The sequence below is a fragment of the Bos indicus x Bos taurus genome, chromosome 2 (genome assembly GCF_003369695.1).
Source record: "Bos indicus x Bos taurus breed Angus x Brahman F1 hybrid chromosome 2, Bos_hybrid_MaternalHap_v2.0, whole genome shotgun sequence".
In the NCBI taxonomy this organism is placed as follows: domain Eukaryota; kingdom Metazoa; phylum Chordata; class Mammalia; order Artiodactyla; family Bovidae; genus Bos; species Bos indicus x Bos taurus.
In genome coordinates this window covers 46,901,560-46,918,126 of record NC_040077.1, presented here as the reverse complement: position 1 = coordinate 46,918,126, position 16,567 = coordinate 46,901,560, and the positions used below count along the sequence as shown (strand labels likewise).

General features: G+C 41.4%; 1 protein-coding gene across 3 annotated transcripts in view; it reads left to right on the top strand.

The window, feature by feature from the left end:
- LYPD6B (LY6/PLAUR domain containing 6B) overlaps positions 1–16,567 on the top strand; it is a 233,819-nt gene that overhangs the window by 153,234 nt on the left and 64,018 nt on the right. Inside the window, exon 1 of one of the 3 annotated variants that reach the window (XM_027561202.1) lies at positions 12,056–12,206. The exons of the other annotated variants lie outside the window; for them this stretch is intronic. The gene's annotated coding sequence lies outside the window, so the exon portion shown is untranslated. Of the gene's footprint in view, positions 1–12,055; positions 12,207–16,567 lie in introns of those variants that run through there. 3 annotated transcript variants of the gene reach the window in all.

Below are 16,567 nucleotides of genomic sequence, written 5' to 3'. Positions count from 1 at the left end.
GTTTGTGCTGTACAAGGTAGCCTGCATCAAAGCGGCTCTTGATTTTGCTGGCAGTTCCCTTGCCAGAGTGCGAAAATGGTTGTTTTTCATCAGCTTCCTGCAGACACCTTTTGATGACTCTCACCGAGCCACTGCTGTGAACTCAGGTGTACAGTGGCATCCCGTCATGCTCCTTTGTGCACTCTGAAGGTGGAAGCCAGAGTGGAGCGCAGCTTCTCACTTCTTCTTTCAATACTAAGATGTCTTGCTGCGGAACTGTGTTCTTCTTAGGACCCATGTCTCCATGCAGAGATTGGTTATCTTATTTATGTGCCCTAGAAATGAAAAGCTTCTGATGGATAGCAGGCAGGTGAGGGGAAGGATGTGCTTTTATAGTTGACTTTGTCAGAGTATTTCATCTGCAGAGAGAAAGAAAGCAGAGCCTCGCGGTCCTGCAGTTTCTCCGACTTCTTCATGTCAGCTGTTTTGATAGCTCATTATCAGTGGGGCAAGGGTCAAGAATGACACGTTATAAGCTTTAGGCACCATGATATGGAGAGTCGCCGTGTACACTGGCCACAGAGTGAGGCTGTTTTCATCTCAGGTCAGCTTTCAACATGAAGAATGTTAATTAAGATTATAGTGGGGGATTTATTTAACTCTCAGGGAAGGAAAACTATTTAACAGACTTTTGTTTTCTCTCTGCTGCTACTGACTCTGAAGCTAGGATTTGTACAATTAATTGGCTCCTTGCAGAATAGCTGTTCTGCCTCTTAAACACTGTTCTTAGAATAGAGTTAATATTTAAAAAGTCGAGACTTTGTACATTATATTCGATCATTGGTGGTGGTGTTGGTGGTTTAGTTGTTCAATTGTGTCCGACTCTTGCAAACCCTAGCCTGCCAGGCATTTGATCATTATTTGTTGAATTAGTTATATAAAATAGTATATAGTCATAATAATAATATTCAGCCATAAGGGAACATGATGAACCTTGAAAGCATTATGATAAATGAAATACAGACACAAAAGGACAAACATGGTATGATTCTACTTTTATGAGGTACCTCAAATAGGCATATTCATGGAGACAGGAAGTAGAATGATGGTTACCATGGGCTGGGGTCAAGGGCGTAAGTAGCATAGTGGTTACCATGAGCTGGGGTCAAGGGTATAATGGGGACTTTCTGTTTAATCAGTATGGAGATTCCATTTGGGCTGATGAAAAAGTTCTGGAGATGGATAGTGGTGATGGTCGCACAACTGCAAATGATTTAATGCCACTAAATTATACTTAAAACAGTAAATTTTATGTATACATTACCATAAAAAAAGTTTTTAAAAATTGATTCCATTGCAGGAAGAGCTTCTAAAAATGCAAAAATATAAAAAAGTTTAACTTGCTATTTCTTATACATGTATTACCTGAGTTTATAAACCCGAGAGCAGTTTTTCTGTGGTTCTGACCTTAATCAGCAATAGAGACAACCTTTATTCCATGGATGGAGTAGTCACGTATGGATGTGAGAGTTGGACTATAAAGAAAGCTGAGCGCTGAAGAATTGATGCTTTTGAACTGTGGTGTTGGAGAAGACTCTTGAGAGTCCCTTGGACTGCAAGGAGATCCAACCAGTCCATCCTAAAGGAGATCAGTCCTGAATATTCATTGGAAGGACTGAAGCTGAAACTCCAGTACTTTGGCCACCTGAGGCAAAGAACTGACTCATTTGAAAAGACCCTTATGCTGGGAAGGATTGAAGGTGGGAGGAGAAGGGGACGACAGAGGATAAGATGGTTGGATGGCATCACCAATGCGATGGACATGAGTTTGAGTAGGCTCTGGGAGTTGGTGATGGACATGGAAGCCTGGCATGCTGTAGTTCATGGGGTCACAAAGAGTCAGACACGACTGAGCAACTGAACTGAACTGAACTGAACTCCTCCAGTAATTGTAATTTTTCCTCTTAGCTCAGGACAGATGATGAGATGGCTGTGTGCTTGGCCTCCTTTTTTGACTTTGCTCAATCACTTCAGCATGAATTGTGCTTTGGCCTCCTCTCTCACATTGAAGGAGCAATAGGAAGCATTTCAGGAGACCCCCTACTGTCTATACCTAGAGGTACTATTAACTGATTACTTCCCCTCCCCAATTTCCCAGTGTTGGATGATAAAGGATACTTTATCACAATTTACCCAAGGAAGGGAAGATTAACTACTTTGGGAGAAATTCCTCAGTGATAAGAAAAACTAAGCTCTGGAAGTATGTACATTGCATTGTCTTTTACAGTCAATGTCTATTTTATGTCTGTTTTCTTCTTTACCGTGGCTACTAGGATGCTCGGAACCTAATATATGAACCACACCAAATAATAGTTTAGTACTTTATAAAAATATGTCTGTGGACTGCCTTTTACTCCTGCTCTTCTAGCCTTTTTTTTTAAATGTTGTCTTCTTGACATAGTGAACATATTTTATGTCATTCCATCCTATTTTGACATTAGATGGTGTGTTGGGGTTCTCCAGAGAACCAGGACCAGTAGGAGGGTGTTTGTGTGTGTAGAGAAGGAAAGAGAGAGACATATTAATTTTTAAGGAATTGACTTACATGACTGTGGAGACTGGCAAGTCCAAAATCTCAGGCAGGCTAACAGACTGAAGATGCAGGAAAGAACTGATGTCACAGTCTTGAGTCCACAGACTGTCTAGAGGCCGAATTCCTTCTTCCTTGGGGCACCTAAGGCTTTTTTCTTAGGGCCTCAACTGATTGGATAAGGCCCTCCCACACTGGGCTTCCCTGGTGGCTCGGACAGTAAAGAATCTTCCTGCAATGCAGGAGACCCAAGTTCAATCCCTGGGTCAGGAAGATCCCCTGGAGAAGGGAATGGCAACCCATTCCAGTATTCTTGCCTGGGAAATCCCATGGACAGAGAGGAGCCTGGCGGGATACAATTCATGGGGTCACAAAGAGTTGGAAACAACTGAGGGACTAACACCTTCACCTCCCACATTATGGAAGGTAATCTGCTTTACTAAAAGTCCACTGATTTCATTTTGATTAAAATATAGTCTTTGTATAATATTACATGTTTTACAGGTGTACAGTATTGTGAGTCACAGTTTTTAAAGATTATACTCCATTTATAGTTATAAAATATTGGCTATATTCCCTGTGTGGTACAAAATATCCTTGTAGCTTATTTTATACATAATATTAATAGTTTATACCTCTTAATTCCCTACCCCTATATTGCCTCCTTCTACTTCCCTCTCCCTACTGATAACCACTAGTTCTCTCTATCTTTCTTTTTGTTCTGTTCACTAGTTTGTTTTAGATTCCACTTATAAGTGATATAATACAGTATTTGTCTTTCACTGTCTGACTTATTTCATTTAGTATAATATCAAATCATCCATGTTGGAAATGGCAAATTTTTGTTCTTTTTTATGGCTATTTAGTGTTCCATTGGGATTCCCAGATGGCTCAATGGGTAAAGAACCTGCCTGCAATGCAGGAGACACCAGAGACATGAGTTTGATTCCTGGGTTGGGAAGATCCCATGGAGGAGGGCACGGCAACCCACTCCAGTATTCTTGCCTAGAGATTTCCGACAGAGGAGCCTGGCGGTCTACAGTCACAGGTTGCAGAGTCGGACACGACTGAAGCGACTGAGCACAGCACAGTGTTCCATTGTGTGCGTGTGTATGTTGTGTGGTATGTGTATATATATACACGCACATATATCTATATTTCATAGCTTCTTTATCTATTCATTTGTTGATGAACACTTAGGTTGATCCCACATCCTGGCAATTGTAAATAATTCTGCAGTGAACATTGGAGTGGGGAGTTTGTTTGTTTTTTTGGAACTGGTGGATCATAATGGTAGTTTTATTTTAGTTTCTTTTTTTTTTTTTTTAGTGGAAGATAATTGCTTTACAATGTTGTGTTGGTTTGTGCCATACAACAATGCAAATCAGCCACCATTATATATATATCCCCTCCTTCTTGAGCTTCCCTCTCCCCTTCCATCCCACCCTCCTAGGTCATCACAGAGGGCCAGAGTGGGCTCCCTGTGTTATGTAGCAGCTTCCCACGAGCTATTTTACACATGATAGTGTATATATGTCAATGCTGCTTTTTCAATTTGTCCCACCCTTTCCTTCCCCCATTGTGTCCAGAAGTCTGTTCTCTGTATTTGTGTCTCCATTCCTTCAAATAGGTTCATCAGTAGTATATTTTCTAGATCCCATATATATGTCTGTTAATATACATTATTTGTTTTTCTCTTTCTGACTTATCCCACTCTGTATAACAGGCTCTGGGTTCATCCATCTCACTACAACTCACCCAAATCCATTATTTTTTATGGCTGAGTAATATTCCATTGTATATATATACCACATCTTCTTTATCCATTCATCTGTCCATCTGTCAGTGGGCACAGGTTGCCTCCATGTCCTGGCTATTGTAAATAGTGCTGCAATGAACATTGAGAAACAAGTATCTTTTCAAATTAATGGGTTTTTTTTTTGTTTGTTTGTCTATATACCCAAGAGTGTAATTGATGGATCATATGGTAGTTTTATTTTAAGTTTTTGAATTAACCTGTATACTGTTTTTGCACAGTGGCTGCACCAATTTACATTCCTACAAACAGTATAGGAGGATTGCCTTTTTTCCATGTCCTCACCAACATTTTTTATTTGTGTACTTTTTGATGAGTCCTCTGACAGGCATGGGGTGATAGCTCATTGTGGTTCTGATTTGCATTTCCCCCAGTGCTTACTGATGTTGAGCATCGTTTCAAGTGTCCGTTGTCCATCTGCATATCCTCTTTGGGAGAGTGTCTATTCAGTTTCTCTGCCTACTTTTTAATCAGGTTGTTAGTTTTTTGATGTTGAGTTATATGAGCTCTTCATATGTTTTGGGTATTAACCCTTTACCAGTCATATCATTTGCAAATATTTTCTCCCATTCTGTAGGTTGTCTTTTCATTTTGTCGATGGTTTCCTTTGCTGTGTAAAAGATTTTAAGTTTAATTAGGTCCCATCTGTTTATCTCGGAGAAGGCAATGGCACCCCACTCCAGTACTCTTGGCCTGGAAAGTCCCATGGACGGAGGAGCCTGGTGGGCTACAGTCCATGGGGTCGCTAAGAGTCAGATACGATTGAGTGACTTCACTTTCACTTTTCACTTTCCTGCATTGGAGAAGGAAATGGCAACCCACTCCAGTGTTCTTGCCTAGAGAATCCCAGGGACAGCGGAGCCTGGTGGCCTGCCATCTACGGGGTCGCACAGAGTCGGAAGTGACTTAGCAGCAGAAGCAGCAGCAGCATCTGTTTATCTTTGCTTTTATTTCCTTTGCTTTGAGAGACAAATCCAAAAAACATTGATTAGTTCTAGTAATTTTCTGGTGGAGTCTTTAGGATTTTCTATGTAGAGGGTCATGTCATCTGCAAACAGTGAGAGTTTTACTTCTTTTCCAATTTGGATTCCTTTTATATCTTTTTCTGCTCTGATTGCTGTGGCCAAAACTTCCAAAACTATGTTGAATAGTAATGGTGAAAGTGGGCACCCTTGTCTTGTTCCTGACTTTAGGGGAAATGCTTTCAATTTTTCACCATTGAGGATAATGTTTGCTGTGGGTTTGTGATATATAGCTTTTATTATGTTGAGGTATGTTCCTTCTATTCCTGCTTTCTGGAGAGTTTTTATCATAAATGGATGTTGAATTTTGTCAAAGGCTTTCTCTGCCATTAAAAAGAATACATTTGAATCAGTTCTAATGAGGTGGATGAAATTGGAGCCTATTATACAGAGTGAAGTAAGCCAGAAAGAAAAACACCAATACAGTATACTAACACATATATATGGAATTTAGAAAGATGGTAACAATAACCCTGTATACGAGACAGCAGAAGAGACACTGATGTATAGAACAGTCTTTTGGACTCTGTGGGAGAGGGAGAGGGTGGGATGATTTGGGAGAATGGCATTGAAACCTGTATAATATCATATATGAAACGAGTCGCCAGTCCAGGTTCAATGCACGATACTGGATGCTTGGGGGTGGTGCACTGGGACAACCCAGAGGGATGGTACGGGGAGGGAGGAGGGAGGGGGGTTCAGGATGGGGAACACGTGTATACCTGTGGCGGATTCATGTTGATATATGGCAGAACCAATACAATATTGTAAAGTTAAAAAAGAAAAAAAAGAAAAAAAGAAAAGAAAATATAATAAGAAAAAAAAAAAAAGAATTTTATAGTTCCTGGTCTTACATTTAGGTATTTGATCCAGTTTGAGTTTGTTTTTATATGTGGTGTTAAAGAATACTGTCTAGTCCTTAGCACCACTTCTTGAAGAGACTATCTTTTCTCAATTTTATATTCTTGCCTTCTTCATTGTAGATTAAGTGACCTCTAATACATGGATTTATTTCTGGGCTACATTTTCTATTTTATTGATCTATGTGTGTTTTTGTGTTAATACCATACTGTTTTGATGATGTGTCTTTATAGTGTGGGTGAAAGTCAGGGAGCTTGATTCCTCCATGTCTGTTCTCCTTTCCCAAGATTGTTTTGGCTGTTTGGGTCTTTTCTGTTTCCATACAGATTTAAAATTATTGTTCTCATTCTGTGAAAAATGTCATTGGTATTTTGACAGGGATTGCACTGAATCTATACATTGCCATGGGTAATATGGTCGTTTTAATACTCTTCTTTCAATCCAAAAAATGGTATATCTTTCCATGTATTCACGTGACCTTCAGTTTCTTTTATCAATGTCATACAGTTTTTGGAGTGCAGATCATTTTGTCCTTAGGCAGGTTTATTCCTAGGTATTTTTTTGTGTGTGTGATGTAATGGTAAATAGAATTGTTCCCTTAATTTCTCTTTTGAATCTTTTGTTTAACTGTGTAGAAATGCAACAGATTTCTGTATATTAATTTTGTGTCCTGCAACTTTACTGAATTCTTCAATGAGCTCTAGTAGTTTTCTGGTGGCATCTTTAGGATTTTCTATATATAGTACCATTTCACCTACAGTGACAGTTTTACTTTTTCCTTTCCAATTTGGATACCTTTTTTTCTTTTTGTCTGACTGCTGTGGCTAGGACTTCCAATACTGTGTTGAATAAATGTAGCTGGAATGGGCATCCTTGTTGTTCCTGATTTTGGAATGCTTTCTAGCTTTTCACTGTTCTTATGATGTTAGCTGTGAGTTTGTCCAGTATGGCCTTTATTAAATTATGGTAGGTTCCCTCTATGCCCTCTTCCTGGAGAATTTTTTTTAAACATTCATAAATGGATGCTAAATTTTGTCAGAAGATTTTTCTCCATCTTTTGGGATGATCACCTAGTTTTTATTCTTCAGTTTGTTAATGTGTATCATGTTGATTTACAGATATTGAAAAATCCTTGCCTCCCTGGAATAAATCCCATTTGATCATGGTATATAATCCTTTTAATATATTCTTGAATTCGGTTTGCTAGTATTTTGTTGAGGATTTTTTGCATCTGTGTTTCTCAGTAATATTGGCCTGTAGTTTTCCTTTTTTGTGGTTATCTTTGTCTGGTTTGGTATCAGGGTGATGATGGTCTCACAAAACGAGTTTGGGAGTGTTCCTTCCTCTACAATTTTTTGAAATAGCTTCAGAAGGTTGGGCATTAACGCTTCTCTAAATGTCTGTTAGGATTCATCTGTGAAACCATCTAATCCTGGATTTTTGTTTGTTGCGAATTTTAAAATTACTAATTCAGTTTCACTAATGGTAACTCAACTGTTCTTTTTTTTTTTTTTTTAATTTCTTCCTGGTTCAGTCTTGGGAGACTGTACCTTTCTAAGAATTTGTCCATTTTTCTAGGCTGTCCATTTTATTGGCATACTGTTGTTCATGATAGTCTATGATGATTCTTTGTATTTCTGTAGTATCAGTTGTAACTTCTCTTTCATTTCTGATTTTATTGATTTGGGTACTTTCTTTTTCTTGATGAATCTTGCTAAAGGTTTATCAATTTTGTTTATCTTTTCAAAGAACTAGGTTTTACTTTCATTGATCCCTTCTATTTTGTTTTAGTCTCTATTTTTGCTCTGCTGTTAATGATTTCTTTTATTAATACTAACTTTGGGTTTTGTTTGTTCTTCTTTGTGTAGTTGCTTTAGGTATAAGGTTAAGTTGTTTATTTGAGATTTTTGTTCCCTCGGGTAAACTTACTATAAAATCTCCTCTTAGAACTGATTTTTCTGGGTAGAGTATTCTTAGTTGTAGGTTTTCCTTTTCATTACTTTAATAAATCATGCTAGTTCCCTCTGACCTATAGAGTTTCTGCTGAGAAGTCAGCTGAAAGCCTTATGGGTGTTCCTTTGTATGTTATTTGTTGCTCTTCTCTTATTGCTTTTAATATTCTCTTTTTTTTCTTTAGTTTTTGCCATTTTAATTACAACGTGCCTTGATGTGTTCCTCTTTGGGTTAATCCTGTATGGGAATCTCTGTGCTTCCTAGGCTTGGGTGACTGTTTCCTTTCCCAGGTTAGGGAAGTTTTCAGCTATTATGTCTTCAAATATGTTCAGAGCCCCTTTGCTCTCTCTTCTCTTTCTGGGACCCCTAGAATGCAAATATTAGTGTGCTTGATGTTGTCCCAGTAGTCTCTTAAACAGTCCTCATTTCATGTCATTCTTTTTTCTTTTCTTTTAGGCCTCAGAGATTTCCACTACTCTGTCTTCCAGCTCTCTGATGCACTCTTCTGTATCATTTAGCCTATTGTTGATTCCTTTTAGTATATTTTTCTTTTCATGTATTGTGCTCTTTATCTCTTCTTGGCAGTTCTTTGTATTTCACTTTGTTTAAAATTTCTAACTTCTCGCTGTGTGCATCTATTTCTCTCCTGAGTTCTTTGATCTCCTTGTAATCACTACCCTGAACTCATGCTTGGGTTATTTGCCTGTCTCCAGTTCACTTAGCTCTTCTTCTGGGGATTTATCTTGTTCCCTCATCACCTGGAGCATGTTATTCTGTCACCTTAGTTTGCCTTGGGCTTCCCTGGTGGCTCAGATGGTAAAGCGTCTGCCTGCGATGCGGGAGACCCGGGTTGCTGTTTGTATTTTTATGTATCTCTTTTGTTTTCCAACCTTGAAGAAGTGGCCGTTTGTAGGCGATGTACTATTCATCCCAGAAGCACTCTCTGCTCTTGTCACCCAAGCTATAAGCTCTAGGAGTTTTCCTTACAAGGACAGTGTGGGTTCTTCCATTGCAGTGGGCTGTGTGGGCAGTATGGTAGGCTTCAGTTTCAGTTCAGTCACTCAGTCGTGTCCAACTCTTTGCGATCCCATGGACTGCAGCATGCCAGGCTTCCCTGTCCATCACCAGCTCCTGGAGCTTGCTCAAACTCATGTTCATCGAGTCAGTGATGCCATCCAACCATATCATCCTTTGTCATTCCCTTCTCCTCCTGTCTTCAATCTTTCCAAGCATCAGGGTCTTTTCCAGTGAGTCATTTCTTCACATCAGATGACCTTAGTTTTTTGAATGTTGAGTTTTAAGCCAGCTTTTTCACTGTCTGCTTTCACTTTCATCAAGAAGCTCTTCAGTTCTTCTTCACTTTCTGCCATAAGGGTGGTGTCATCTGCGTATCTGAGGTTATTGATATTTCTCCTGGCAATCTTGTTTCCAGCTTGTGCTTCATCCAGCCGGGCATTTCTCATGATGTACTCTGCATGTAAGTTAAATAAGCAGAGTGACTATATATAGCCTTGATGTCCTCCTTTCCCAATTTGGAATCAGTCTGTGGTTCTGTGTCCAGTTCTAACTCTTCTTCTTGACCTGCATACAGATTTCTCAGGAGGCAGGTTAGGTGGTCAGGTGTTCCTATCTCTTGAAGAATTCTCCACAGTTTGTTGTGATCCACACAGTCAAAGGCTTTGGTGTAGTCAATGAAGCAGATGTTTTTCTGGAACTCTTGTAGGCTTGGTTGGCCCCTGGTCCAGAAACTTGCCAGGCTCTGCCTTGTACAGAGGCTATTGGCTTCCAATTTGCTGGACTGGGCCATGAAGATGACGACTGTGGAACTGGGGAGTGTCCTGGGGCTAGTGCTTGCTTACTGGTGGGCAAAAAGGATACAGAAGACTCTTGCCTGCCTATCGTTGGATGGAGCTGGTTCTGGGGTTAGTGCTGGACTACTGGGAGGTAGAGCCAGATCCTGGAATCTGGTTGCAGAGCCAGGGATTCCACAGCTGGTGTCAGATTGCTGGGAGGCAGGAGAATGCAGTTCTTGACACGGGTCCAGGGTCCAGAGTTTCCTACAGCTCGTGGACAGGGCTGTAGCCCATCTGGGCCCAGGTCAGGGTCTGGCTTACTGGTGGGCAGGCTGAGTCTGCTGGTTGTGGGACTGTGTTTCCTTGCGTTTGGTGGACGAGGCTGGTCCAGAGGCTAAAGCCAGCTTCCTAGAGTGTGGGGCCAGGGCCCAGTGGATTCTGAGAGTGATGCTTGCCTTATCTAGGGGGTGGAGCTGGGTCCTGGGCCCCCTGGTGGTCAGAGCCATATACAGAGGCAGCTGCAGGCTCAGGGAGTCTTACGGCAGCCCCACCCAGTTAGTTACTTGGCGGGAGGTGTCCCAGCACTAGTGCCTGTAGGCTATTGGGTCAGGGAGGGCTGGGTGCTGGGAACAATAAGCTATAGAGAAGATTCCAGAAGTGTCCACCAGTGCCAGTGTCATGTGGTAGAAGAGACTCCCAGGAATGGCTGCCAAAGTGTCTGTGTCCCTCTGGTGAGCTCCAGTTGCCTCCTGCCCCTCTGGAAGACTCTCTAACGCCAGCAGATAGGTCTGACCCCAAGCTCCTATCAAATTACTGCTTTTGCCCTGGGTCCTGAAATATGTGAGATTCTGTGTATGCCTTTAAGAGTGATGTTTCTATTTCCTCCAGTCCTCTGGGGCTTTCCTGAATTATGCTCTGCTGGCCTTCAACACTAAATGCTCTGGGGGCTCATGTTCCTGGTGCCAGACCCTAGGCTGGGGAGCCCAGTGTGGGGCTCAGGCCTCTCACTCTTTTGGAAGGCCTTCTCCAATTGTAATTATTCTCCAACTTGTGAATCACACACCTGGAGACACAGAATTGACTCTATTGTGAGTTTACCCCTCCTCACCCATCTACTTATGATTCCTTCTTTGTTTCCTTAGTTTAGAAGAACTTTTCTGATAGGTTCTGATTTTTTTTTTTTCATTGACGGTTTCTCTGCAAATAGTGGTGATTTTGGTGTGCTCACAGGAGATGGTGAGTTCAGTGTTTTTCTACTCAGCCATCTTAGCTGGTCTCCCTTGTTTAAATGTTAATCATATCTAAAAAATAACTTCACAGTGATACGGAGCCTGCTATTTGGCGTCATAACCCAGCCAAGTTGGTTAAACTCATAAAATTAATCATCACAGATAGGAATATAAATATATAATAGAATATCCTTAAAATTTGGCATGATTGTTATTTGTCTTTTACAGTGCTTCAGTTCATGCAGAAAAAAATATTCTGACTCTCCCATCTCCTCATCTAGGTTCAAGTCTCATGTCATTATTTCATCAATTATCAGGGCTTTCTTCCAAGGCAGTGTTGGTTAAATGGCATAGAGTCTTCATTGTATGTGGATGTGTGAATGCTCTGACCTGCCAACATACCCTGATACATGTCGGTGTTACACAGAGTTCTGCCAGCTCCTTGGTAAACAGCCATTTTTGTGGAGGGATTTGATGAAGTGTATGATTTCACCAATTATTACCATTTCCAATTAGCCAGGGTCCAGGTGTGTGTGAATAAAACCTTAGCTCATCCTCTCTGTAACCTTAACAGCCTCCACCTGACTTGATTCCAGGGCTTTCATGTGTTAAATATTGTTCAGTTGATTATATTGTTGCTCTTCAATTCTGGAAAGTCTTCAAATATCCGGGGACCTGCCTTCTGTTAGAAAATACAGTTGTTCAGGAGTATAACTCATCCTTGAGGGTGGCTCTCCCCTTATCTCTTTATCTTTGAGAGGCTGATTACTTTATTTGGTCACAAAACTCTTCACTTTTGGAGAGAGGAGCTGACAACCTCCCTTGCTCTCTTCAGCTAAGAATTAGGTGATTACGGACAATGGTCGGCTTCTTGTTTGGAAGTGCTGGGCTAGGTCAGCATCCTTGTGGACGCCGGAACATCTTGGGACTCTGTCTTTGACCATCTCCTCAGCAGCTTGCCAGGTTTGCAGTTTGCCTGTTCCATCCTAACCCTTTGCTTCTCACTGTTGTCCTGAGATTCAGAAGCCTGGTTTTGCCTTAATTATGTTTCTGATGAGCCCAAGGGAGGAGGGCTGATGCCTAGGGAATGGTTAGTGGTGAGACTTCTCTGCTTCCCATGTGATGTACTAATTTGATCAGTTGAGAGAAACTTCTAGAATAACTGTCCCAGAGATGGGGGTGGGGATATATGTGTCTTTTGGGGGAAGGAGGAGGGGTAGGAGCAATAAGATGGTTTACTCCTTGCCTTTTTAAAAGGACAACATTGCACTACCCTAATTAGGTTCAAGAAAACAAGTAGCGATAGTAACTACTTGCTATTCTGAGTATTTGTAATTATAGGACATTTATATGTTCAGGATTAGAAGATACTTCCTGATCCAAAACAGGATAAGGGTGTGTCCCCAGCCAAGAAGAGGTGGCAGCATCCATGTGAGCATGTTTCAAGTTACATGTTTTGCTGATGATTGCTCTTTACCTCATTCATTTGGCCCTTTTGGTTTTAGGTGTGGTGTTTAATACACAAGTCAACCAGTATTGATTGATAGGTCTGTCTCCATTTTCCTGGTGAAAAAAACTGAATCTAACGTCTGATTTTCCAAGGTCCAGGCTACCAAGGCCAAGGAATATCTTCTTGAGGCCTCAGGGACCTGAGCCTGCCTGGTCTACTGAGTAGTCATCTGCCTGACTGGGCTTTCAGCTCCCAGCCCAGAGGCCCTTTGCCTTGTAACCAGACCTCCCACCTTGCATCTGATGAATGAGGGAGGCAGCCTCCAAAGGAAATTGTCTGAGATTGTGAACTGATGGGGGCCAAGGCCATGTTTACCCTTCCTGTTTCTTGTCTACAAAGAGCAGATTGAATCATTAGTGCTCATGTTTGTTAATGATAATTACATGTTTCAAGTACAAAGCATTATTCTGTAGAATATTTACTAAGATGGTTTACTCCTTGCCTTTTTAAAAGGACGACATTGTACTACCCTAATTAGGTTCAAGAAAACAAGTAGGAATCTACATAACATCATCACTTTTCTCCCTAGGGCATACTGGGTGGTGTGCAAGCTATTACTTGAACTTAAGAGTCTGCTATTAACCTGAATAATATGAAGATCAGAGAAGTGATGTCCACCAATGAGACATACAGAGAGCATTGGGTTATCTCCCAAAGCTAGGCAATGTAATTCCTTTATAGTTACAGGTTCAACACAATGTTAGGAACATGGTAATGATAGTCACGATAATCGTAATAATAATGATAATAATGGCAATAAAAATAATAACTCTAATGTGAACTATCTCTATCTCCACCATCACAACAGCTAATATTGGTTGGCTCCTACTTTCTACCAGGCCTAGATTAAGCATTTTATTTGTATTCTCTCCATCTGCATAGAATGCTGATTACTATGAAGAAGGTCCTATTAACATTCACTTTTTACAGTTGAGGAAATTGAGGTTCAAAGAGATTAGATAAGTAGCCCAAAGTTAGACCGCTAAGTCCCAAAGGGCAGAACAAGAAGTAACCCTCCAAATAGCACAGAACGTGGTCCAACCTCGCTGCAGCTTTGACCCACGGGCAGGTGTCGTGGCCAGTACTCTTCCAGGTTTTCACACTTGTCCCTGCTCACCTGCCCTTTGCCCCTACCATTGACATTTTGTGTCTTTTGCATTGAGGCAGCCAAAACATTCAAATATATATAAATAGTTCAAGATCGTTCAAGAATATTCAGGCTCTAGGGGACAGCAGAAGGAATGAAGAGTAAAAATCACCCAGTTTTAAAAAATCCCAACTCTGGAGTCACAAACACATTAGTGTGTCCTGCTGTGGCTTTTCCTCTTGTAAATAGTTTGTCCATGTTTATTCCATAGTTATTCCATATTTAAGTTTTGAATTTTAAGTTTAACATAAGTATTTTCTTACACCTTTGCATCTTTTTTAATTTAATATTTTTTAATTAAAAAGTGATGTACTTATTTTTGTGCTGGGTCTTCATTGCGCTGAGGGCTTTTCTCTAGTTGCAGCAAGCGGGAGACTACTCTCTAGCTGCAGTGTGTGGGCTTCTCATTGTGGCGGCTTCCAATGTTGCAGAGCACAGGCTCGAGGGTGCGCGGACTTCTTAGTTGTAGCTCATGGGCTCAGGCACTGGGGCTCTCGGGCTTTAGAGCACAGGCTCAATAGTTGTGGTGCATGGGCTTAGTTGCTCTGTGGCTTGTGGGATCTTCCCAACCCCGGGATCAGACCCTGCATTGGCAGGTGGATTCTTTACCACTGAGCCACCAGGGAAGCCCTCATAATCCTACCTTAATGGCTGCTGAGCTCTCTACTAAGTGCATATGGTTAGCGGGCTTTTAAGTCTATGCCACAGGAGGTGGTATCCTTCCGTTGCTCCCATGTGCCAGGCGCAGGCTTTTGCTCAGCATACTGAGTGCTTGTTTCTGTCTGCTGCCAGGTGGGTTGGAATTGTGGGGTGTCTCTACCCCCTCACATTGTAAATAGCTTGTATCTTGAGAGGGGTCTCTATGGGGTTTGGCAGGAGTCCTACTGGCCTGGAGCTCAGGAGACCCCGATTAGGCTTTGTATGAAATTAGCTGCAAGTCTTTCGGGTAAATTATTAATATTAATGCTTCATCTTAGCATCTCCACCTCTGGGCCACTTACATCTAGTCAGTGCTGTAATTGCGTGAAATCAGGGGTTTTCTGCAGTCTCTTGGTTTATAGCCCAATCAGTTCCAAATCGCTGCAGCAATTTTGGTAGGGCTCAGCTGAGTTATGCTGAGTTGCTTCAAGCAGAGAATTGGTTTTCAAGATGACCAGACCCGTGGGCTCTTGAAAGCTGCAGTGTCTTAGCTGCTTCAGTTTGATTCTTGCCGTTCCCACTTCTGTGTTTCCACCCTGCCAACTTTTTCCCCGGCCTACTCACCAGCATAGATAGTACAAAGTCTGTGCTAAACAAATGTGAGTTGAGCAAATGAATATATGTGCAGACAAATGATCTTGGTCCTCGTTTAAAAATCTTTAGCACAATGGCTGACCTACCTCATCAAATTAATAAGTAAGATTAGTTCATGTAGATGCAATGGTCTTATTTGTAATAAACAGGGACTTAAGCTTGTGAGTCTCTCATAACATCTTTCAGAGCAATTTTCCTACAAATTTGATTATCATTTCTTCCCTCATGTTACAGAAAAAAAAACAACACACTTTGTGGAACTTCGTATTTTGTCCCCTGTATTGTAGGGTGAGATGGGTTTTTGTTTATGTCATAGCAAAATCACAGCTTAGGATGTAATCATTGTCTCATTTGACCAGCAGAAAAAAATAGAGAGTTGAGGGTTTCCTGCTTTCTACGGCCACAGAGCTGGACCCATGGGGTGACGTGGTTTCTTCTGACTGGCTCTCTGAATCTTCCCTGGTGATACTAACCTTTAATTTGTTTGCTTATGTCTTGAAGGCATCTACCCACATCTTCGTACAATATCTAAGACTCCTAGAATAAAGGTGCTTCCAAGGAAGCCAAATCTTTGCATTTCTGGCCCTATGTTCTATCACAGACTAAAAGAAACAAAACTTTGAGTTCCCACTGCCCTCCTCGGAAAGACTTAATTTGGTGTCTACCTCAGTGCAGAAAACTTGCCTCCATCTCCCCAGATATCATTAATTGGTCTTAGTTTTCCCAAGCTGATGTGCTGACTGCAATGGCCCCCGGTGGGTGGATGAGAGCTTGGAAGCAGCATGCGGTGGTTGGTAAATCTGCTGGCAGATAGACAAGTGGCCTGGTTTTGTGTGTGTCTGTTTGACATGTCATTGATAATAATGCCTCATTTGTTTAGGCCTTTGTATCTGTTATCTATTGTGTAAAGTAGATACACAAACTCAGTGGCTTAAAACCACCACCATTGTATTTCTCATGATTGTGGGCCAGCGACTGGGGCTGGGCTCAGCTGGATGGTGGGTCTGCTAGGCTCCCATGGGGTCCGTGCCACCGTGTTCAGCCAGTGCCTGGGAAGTTGATATAGGGACCTCAGCTAGGATGACTCAGCTCTGTCATGTGGTCTCATCCTCCAAAGGTTCTCTCAGGCTCCTTCACAAGATAGAAGTGTCTGGTAAGAAGGTAAGTATTGAAGTAGCACAGTCTGTTGGACAAAGAAAGTCATAGATTCAGCCCAGAGTCAAGGGGAGAGTGTTGAAAATAGACTCCAACTCTTGGTGGGAATAGCTGCAATGGATTCACAGCCATTTAAAATTTATCTGGGCTCTTAACTTTGATATGAAAGCATTCTGAAATCAACATTACTTTATATGACTTTAAGGGCTTCCCTAGTGG